Here is a 9,520-nt window from a genome sequence, read left to right on the forward strand (position 1 = left end):
GATGTCTTCGATTGGTCCACCTGTGCTGGAGCAGGGACTGATTGAGCCACCTGTGCTGAAGCTGGGATATCCTGAAAAGCTGACCTGTTGGGGGTGGGGGCTTGAGGAGTGCAGGTGAGTGCCCCTGGGTTAGGGGACTTCCATGGAAACTTCTTGAAAGTATCTGAATCCATCACGAGTAGAGAATCTACAGTGGTACCTATTTTTATCTGCAAAATGTTGAAGGGTCTGCCCTTGTAAAATTCTCTGGAAGGTTTCCATACGAGATAAATCATTCATGTGTGGGAACAATGTATCAGTGCATTTTCTGTACAGCTGTAGCTTTCTTTCACCGGTGAATCATGAACCCAAAATGAGCACCATAGAAAATGATCTGTAGTGCCCATGATATATGTCAGGGGTGCGCAATCTGGGGGCGCGCCCCCTCTGGTTACAGAGGCCCAGCGCGCTTCCCAAAGGCATTTAAATTTAATGCCGGGGGAGCGTCTAAGGCCTCTGTAACTTCTTACCTTGGCTTAGACGGCTTCTGGTGACGCGTTGCCACGGGTCACGTGACGTCAGAACCCTGGAGCCAAGGTAAGGAGGGGGGGGGGGGGGGGCACGAGGAGGGGGGGAGAGCCAGAAGGGGGGTGCAGGGGAAAAAGATTGCACACCCCTGATTATATGTTATTGTGCTATCTACATCAGCACAACAGAATGAACAAGCACGCACCCTGTCTAACACAATTCAGCTAGAGGTGATATGATCCTGCATCCACACCGCAAGATGCATATAACTATCCAAAAACCAAACTGGATCAGCTCTCAAACATAATAATGAAGGACTTGCGTTTTGCTTTTAGTCTCACCAAGTTTCTTCTTTAATATACAATAGAGCCTTGAAACATAGCTCTATTGTGCACACATAAGTGTGTGTCTGCTAATATTTCCTTTCCCCGTGTGTGCTGATTTTTCTGAAGTGCTGATTTTTCTGAAGTGATGATTTTTCTGAAGTGCTGATGTTTCTGAATTGCTGATTTTTCTGTATTGCTGCTTTTTTGATTAAAGAAGAAATTTAGTGAGACCCAAATGCCAAACAGAAGTCCTTCATTATTATTACTGAGTGCTGATCCAGTTTGTTTTTTGTATAATTGTGCCATCTACAGACTTCTGGGCACCAAATGTATACAACTATAAACTCCTTCACTGCCACAATGGTCGGCATCGCATGGTCGTGCAGGCGTCGCTGAAATAATGTAAAATTGGTAAGTATGGTAAAAGAAGTGCTCCATGGAAGGTGCTTTTTAATGTTATTGCAGATACAACATATGGTGCTAAGACTATAGCGTTGTGTGACCAGCGGTAGCAATGTGTTGTTCCTTAAAGTAGGTTAAAAAAAGAAGAAAATTCTGAAATTCTGCCTAACTGATTACAAAGGAAACGCAACTCAACAGCGACATCTACTTCTTATCAGAATGCAAGAGGTCAAAACCCGAGATTTCAGATCTCTGTTAGGTTCTAACATTCTGTCCCACCACCAAACTGGATCAAATCCAATTATACTCTGATCTAGAAGAATTCTTCAGGGTGATATGATGGAAAGAATACTTCCACAAAATAAAGAGCACCCCCAGAATGACAGAGTACAACAACAAGAAAAGGAACACCTATTTCACCCCACACACAGGATGCAATGTCAAACTAGACAGATACATAGAGAGCTTCAGCTTGCGAGTTTTCTCACTAGCATCAGCACAGCAGAAACAAAATAATGTACAACCTTTCCCCCATGGTGAAATTTGCAATCAAGGAACTGCGTACCAACCATAATGTCACCATCAAACCAGCAGATAAAGGAGGTGCAATGGTAGTTATGGACACAAATAAAAACATAGCTAGAAGAAGGTAACAGACAACGTGCAGACAACATCTACTATAGGAAACTGACCAATGATCCAACCCAGGAACATACAAAGCAACTCAGGTATCTCATCAAATCATTCCCCAATCATCTGCAATCAGAATTGGAGCTACTAATACCTAACAACCTAGGAGTTGGTATCTTCTACATGCTTCCCAAAATCCACAAACCAGGAATCCCCGGCAGACCAATTATAACAGGTATGGATACACTCAACGAACAAATATCAGGCCAAGTGGAGAATATCCTCAAATCACTAGTCAGAAACACCAATCAATCATAAAAGATACCACACACTTCCTCAATATACTTGACATCAAGCAATTACCATTCAACACACTACTAGTTCCCATGTTCCCATGGATGTAGAATCCCTGCACAGTAACATTCCCCACAAGGACGGCACTGAGGCATGCTTGCAATTCCTTGCAACATCTCCCCTGGATCAGAAATACAGCGCTGAAGTAATCAGCAAACCGATAGAATACATCCTCACACACAGAACTACTTCAGCTTCAACAAAGAAATGTATTTACAACTAATAGGGACTGCAATGGGCATCAAGATGGCACCGCAATATGCCAATCTTTTTATGACCAATCTTGAACAGAGATTCCTAACCACATGCCTCCACAAACCTTACAAATATTACAGACAGATTGATGATCTACAGTATTTATAATAGGGACAGAGGGTGAAGAAAATATAAAACAATTTTACACGTCCTTTAATTCATTCCATCCATCAATTAAGCTCAACATAGATTATTCGGCAAACCTAGTAAACTTTCTGGATACAAGAGTAATACTGATGAATGGTAACCTACCCACATCTGTATACAAGAAATCTCACAGATAGATATAGTTACCTCCATAACTCCAGCTTCCATCCCATTCATACAAAACGAGCCATCATACACAGCCAGGCTATAAGAGATTACTTTATATGCTCTGACGCTAAAGACAGAAACAGACATCTCACAACCCTGACCGAATCATTCAGACAGAAGGGATACAAGCTAAAGACTATTGCCGAAAATCAAATCTGCACTAAAAGCCCCACGGTAACACCTGCTCCAATTCAAAAAGAAAGAAACAACCACACAAATATCACTACTGGTCACATACAACCTTGCTGTACAGCGAATATGAAAAATAATCAAAGATCTGCAACCTGTGCTGACAGAGGAGGACACATTAAAATACATCTCCCAAAACTTCCATCCTTGCATTCCGGCAATCGCCAAACCTCAGGCAGAAGTTAATCCACAGAAAACGTCGTAAGAAATTGAAGGACGCTGAGAATGGCACAGATGATGCAACATCACACGCTGCAAACTCTGCAAACAAATATGCCAAGATCCCATAGCCAGTCACAAACATAGAACATTCAATGTTACTGGATCCTACTGCTGAACAACCAGGAATGTGGTATATACTGTATGATTCAAGGCAACAAATGTGACCAAGGATGATAGATTGGTGAAACCAGACAAAAACATCAAACCAGAATGAACCTACACAGACACACAATAACACACCACGAAGAAGGGAGACCCTGCACTCCAGTGGCACACCACTTCTCACAGCCTGATCATTGCATACATGATTAAAAAGAAAAAATTCCACCAAGGAATGTTTAAATACATTCAAGAACGGATTTCTTACACACTATCATCATTTTTTTGCAATGCTTCTCCCTGCCTCACTGTTAATTTTAAAGCCTAAACCCTTCTCCCAGTTCTAACCCCCCACCCCCTTTCACACTACTGATGGATATGTGGTCCTACATGCTATCCATAATTCTCACCATCCCTTTCATCCATTGATTGCCCTGTCTGTTTATTTCCCTTTGTCATAATTTCTCTACATCATCTGCCTTAGAATGTTATCTTGGTTTCTACATCTGTGTTAAACTCCTGGAATATTGTGTAAATCAGTATTGCTGAACCGAGGAAGAGAGGAGAGATCTTGAAAGCTTGAAAATCTTTAGCCCCCCAGTTTTCGCACCCCTGATATAGACAACTACAACTCTTCCTCAGCTGCATCATTGCAATCCTGAGAAGGCAAATCGCTTTAACATTGAATGGGTTTCTTTCATTCATGTCCTGGGTAACCATGCTTCTTGTGATATTCTCAATCCCTATCTTTCCAGGGTTCCAGCAGGGGATCGCTGTGCTCGGTGTGAATAGGATAGGGGGTTGTAACTCTGTATCCTACCCTGCTCACCTCACATACTGTACTCTGGTACTGACGTAGCAGGGGCTGATTCTTCATTAGAGATGTACCGGGTAATTACCCGATACCCGGCGCTTTTTGAGCACCCCGGAAATTACCCCGACCTGGCAGCAGGGAGGCTGGGACTGGCACCTGGCCGGAACCGGCGCTGGGTAATTTCAGGGCAGCTGAAAATACTACAAAATTTACCTCCAGCCTGCGATGGAAGGTGAGGAAGACCGGTGAGGCGAAATTCAGGACCCGGCCCAACACTATTCTCCATTTGTGCAAGGCAGTTTAGCCTTTCAGGATCCTACTTAAGGTATTGTGTCCAAACTCCTGATGATTCTGACTTCAGATAAGTCCCAGGGCCACAGATAGAGCAACCCTTCAAGGACACTGATCTCCCCTGTTGAAGCCTGTACATCTCCAGCTCCCTTTACTAGAGGCCTGACTTTGCTCTGGAAAACAATAAGGGGACTCCTACCCCAACGTAACTATTTACAATTGATATCCTTCCCTGGTCTCTCCTCCCAGGATCTGACAGTTGGGATTATTTTTCCCTCCTATATACAGTATCACCTCTCTCTCATCCCCTGTCTCTAGTCAGAAAAGGGGCGGACCTAAGACTCTGCCTGGTCATTGGCAACCACTTTATCTAGAGGGGAAGCTGTTTAGTATCTAATTTTTTTCAACCCATATAGTAACCCCAACAAGGGGGGGGGGGAGGGGTTAAGGTTTTTAGAATAAGGGGTTAACAGGTAAGGTTTTAAGGGTAAGGAGGTAAGGGGTTAAGGTTTTTAGGGCAAGGAGGTAGGGGGTTAAGGTTTTTAGGGCCAGGAGGTAATGGGTTAAGGTTTTTAGGGTAAGGGGTTATAGGACACATTACATGCGGCAGCTAAATGTCATAATGGTGAAGCTGCGGCGGAATGACGGTGGTTTAAATGGTGGCGGCAAAACGGCCACGTCGACATGTGAGTCGCGCATGTGCAGTGCAGGAGGCGGAGGCCATCTTAGGATAGCTCCGCACATGCAGCCACGGGACTACATGCCCCAGAATCCTGCGGGGGAGGGAAACACCACATGGGGCTGTCCCAGCCAATAGGGCTCTGAAGCGGAAAGCCCGCGAGTCAGTCTTCCAGGATTGGCAGAGAGGACGGATGCATCCAGGGTGCCAGAAGCCCCTGGACTAGGCCAGAACTCTGCCCCTAGGCCCCAGACAGGCCCTGAGACACTAGCAAAGTAATATTGTAGGGAAGGCCCCAGATAGGGACTCTTCCCCTTACCAATACTGTTGCACCGGTGACCGGACGGCCATGCGGTGCCCTGCGGCCGGAGACCAGGTTACAGGCTCCATAGACATTTTGTGAGACCCTCCGGCTGGGGTTCACACAGCAAGGAGGATCCGGACGCCTTAGGAAAGAGGGGATTTGTGTTGGAGGTCCCGCTCCAACTCACTATGCCAAGCAGCACCAGGGTACTGGAGTACCCAGGCAGGAACCCAACGTGCACCTACATCCACAGGGGGTAGCGCTACCTCACAATTGGGTGGGAATTGCTGGGACAGGACACCAGGGGTATTGGTGCCATAGCACCCTCAGTACTTTGGGAGAACCACCACGTGTTGGGGCACTGGGTGTACACTGTGGGTACAGTTATTGTATGTGTTAGTATGTGTATAAAGTAAACCTTAGTTATATACATTGTGTGGTGTATTATTCTTTACTGTGTATTGGTTCCTGTGAGGGGTTATCCTGCCAATGCTGGGATCCCTCATAGGTGGAGGCGCTGTACGCCAGGAGAAAGAGCTCATCCCAGGCTCCCAGAGGCGGAGTCTTAGACCTCCTGTGAGCAGACAGATACAGCAGCATGCGTAGTAACCTGCATTGTTCCCTTAGGCATAGGGAAAGGGGGCTACATTTGGAGGCGCTGCTGAGATTCAGACCTGGGGTGCCCGAGATAGCAGAACCAAATGTAGGGAACCATGTTCGTACCTTCTAAACAAGAGGTCCGTCAGTGGGCTGTTGCGTTCCAAGAATCTCCCCGACACGTGGTCGCAGTGGGGAACGTCCTGGCCACCACACCCCCACATCAAGTATGCACCTCCCTAAGGCAGTTTCCTGGTTCAGCTGGTGCCCGGCCACTAGGCCGCAAGTGGGATCCTACCTACCGATGGAGCAAAGTCATCATTACACCCGGGAACGAGTTAAGTGAAGATGAGAGCCCACGGGCCCTGCATTTTCCAGAAGCCCTGCCCACGGGTTACCTGTTGATATACCCAGATCTACCGATACCAATGGGGACTTTCAGTCCGGGACCCACACCAGAGGTACCCTTGCGGGCTGAACTCCCACACCCCTCAGATATCCCCAGAAGGAATGAAGCTACCCGGAGACAGTCCACAGCTGCCGGTCTGATTACCATATTCACCGGTTGACCGGAGGCTCGGACTGCAGGGGAACATTACAGTAACTGGAGGATGGTCTAGTGCAGTCCTCGCAGTCCCACAACTACCGCGAGCTCAAAGTTTTCTCCGGGATATCACCCACTCCCATCGGAGAAGAAGAGTTTGGGACATGGAGGGAACAGACCCTGCTCCTGCTCGAGGAATGGTCTTGCTCCGAAGCTGTGAAGAGGCAATGGATAGTCGAGAGCCTACAGCCCCTAGCAGCCCAACTTGTGCAAATAGACAGTGAGACCGAGGGGGAAGCCACCGCCCAAGAGTGGTTGAACTCCTCAACCAGGCTTACACTGCCGAGGATGATGAAGATGAACTCTTGGCACAGTTCCGTGCTCTCCACCAGAAGGAGGGAGAAGAGCTGTCCACGTTTGTCCAACGCTTACAACTATCCTTATGGTGATTACTCTCCAAGAAAGTAATTCCTGCCACAGTTGTGAATGAGTACAGATTCAAGCAACTCATGAACGGATGTCTACCCTCGCACCCTATAGCTCTTGTGATGCGAGGCGCCCCTCGGGCCGAGAAACTCCCCAGCTTCCTGGAGTTGCTGGGCCACATAAGGATGCAGGAGGTTCAATTGCATTTCCACACTCCGAAGACATCTCGGGAATCTTCCAAAGGGGAGAAAAAAGCGACTCCCTCCAAGAAGTCTAGTGCGAAGGAGAATTCTGAGGACAATACCCCACATGGTCCTTTGCGACAGACCCCCTCGACGCCTCGGAGCTCGGCTCCTAACCCTGGCTTCAATGCAACTCGAAGCAACCGTTTCTTTAATTGCCACCAAGAGGGTCACTTCTCCCGGGCCTTCACCGTTGTCACGCTTGTGCCCGCCACAAACCTGGACCGGACCGTGGGGCTGAGGTGGGGATGTGAATACACCGACCTTAGGCCATGAAGCCGGTTCTGGATTGCGCAGTTTGTAGTCGTTCATAGCAGGGTCAGGGTTGGAAAGGCCAGGGTAATCCTTTGACATGCCAGGGTCTGGGTTGGAGACAGTAGAAACATAGATATCCAAGCAGGGGGTTGGCAATGGGAAATCAGGTGCGCTCCGCTTCAGCGTAGGAGCAGTAGCAGTGTGGGATTGGCCACAGCGCGAGAAGCGGGAACGGCCCATGGTACCGGTCACAGCAAAGGGAGAAGGCAGACCGGAACAGGCACACCGCAGGGCAGCGCTGGTAAAGCAGCGCTTCAGCACAGGAGTCCAAAACAGGCCTTTGTGAGGAGAGAGTTCAGCAGACCTTAGGACTCAGAAGGCAGACCTCTGCTATGGGAAAAGGCAGCAGGTCACAGGAACCAGGAACAGGGATTAGGAACCAGATCTAGGAACCAGGAACAATAATACAAAAACAGGATGGCCAAACAGGTAGCTTGTGGCCAGCACAGTAACATCCTATGAGAAAGGACTATGCTCGGCACTGAGGCAATGTAAGAGAACAATATAAGAAGGCCAGCGGGCCAACCCCAGAAGAGAGGTGTGAGGGCATTCCTCCAATGAGAGAGCACCGAAGCAGGACTGCAGTAATTGCAAGCACAGGTGGATGTGAGGGGAGGTTGTCTGGAAGCAGCACAGTTCTGTAAGGAAAGGGTTTCCACCAAACCCAGGAACGGATTCCTTACAACCGTGCATTCGACAGACCAACCGTCTGGAGAAGGGGTTGACAGAGATTCCACCAGGCGGAGTAAGGCACATGGCCGCTGTACCTAACTACCCGGGCCGCAACGAGGCCGGCTGGTACTTTTTACAAGAGACCACGCCCGAAGAGGATGCCAAGAAAGGGTTCAAGGTGGTGCCAGAGATGAAGGCGTGGAAGTCTTCACTTTCTCACTGGTTCAAGGTGACCATCCAGAACATCTCGCCTCATCCTATACGGTTTGATATCGGTCAAGCACTGGGTCGGATATACCCGGTTACTCAAATAGAATACCTGACTCTTGTAAACGTGGCTACCGTGCGAGGTTCACCCCGTATTCAAAGATGAGTGCTATAGAATCTCTGCCGAAGAAGAATTTGGACAATTCTTCGACATGGATAAGGGGTGCCATCCTCTTTTGTCGCCCTTTGTGTACTGTTGCAAGTGTAACCGATTTTCTGGCTAGCCTGACCCACCCAATCTCACATTGGCCCCTGTGGTCTAACCAGTCCCCATTACAGTGTAGTGTCTGGTGGTGCACCTGTTGGCAACAGGACTCCTGAGTCTCCCGCATGATGTTGTGTGGGGATTGCCAACCCAGACAGGCAGCTGAGGTAGTGTGCTTGAGTCCTACCTAGATCCAGTGCAGCGCCTCCACCTCATCAGGATCCCTTCGTTTGCTGGGGATGGTCCTGGTGAGGAACTCCTCTGTGGTGCAGTCCTCTGTGTAATCACTCCACACTTACACACGAGGGTATAATTGAACAAGGACATCTTTATTGTATGTGATGTGGGCCAGCTGCCCCTCACAGCGGTCATACTCAGCCGCTCATGTTCAGTTGTGCTTCCCTTTAAAAGGTATGCCTTTCCAATCTGGGGGATTCCCTCTCCCCGCAGGGAGATCTTCCCTGTGCCAGGTCCCTGGTCACAGTATAGGCTCTGTTAGCCAATTGTCTCTGCACAACACATAGGCCACTAGTTACGGCACTAATGAGCCATCTCCTCCCAAGTCTCAACACAGACTTGCTCCTTACTCCAACAACTAACTCTTGGGCAGTTCTGTGTCTTATATAGACTCAGGGAGCTGGCACATCTCTGATGTCACTAATGGTGGACTCAGAGAATGTGGCCACTCCCCTACATACATATGACACCTCACCAGGGTCTGAGGGCAAACCTCCATAATTACTGCTGGCATTCCCATAACTTACCGGGCCTTACTGCCAGCAGAAGAGGAAACTGCAGTCCATTTTACAGCATGGCTACATTCTCCCCCTGGTGAATCCCACCGACCCGGCTGGGACCTAAATTT

Source organism: Ascaphus truei, chromosome 8 (assembly GCF_040206685.1).
Source record: "Ascaphus truei isolate aAscTru1 chromosome 8, aAscTru1.hap1, whole genome shotgun sequence".
In the NCBI taxonomy this organism is placed as follows: domain Eukaryota; kingdom Metazoa; phylum Chordata; class Amphibia; order Anura; family Ascaphidae; genus Ascaphus; species Ascaphus truei.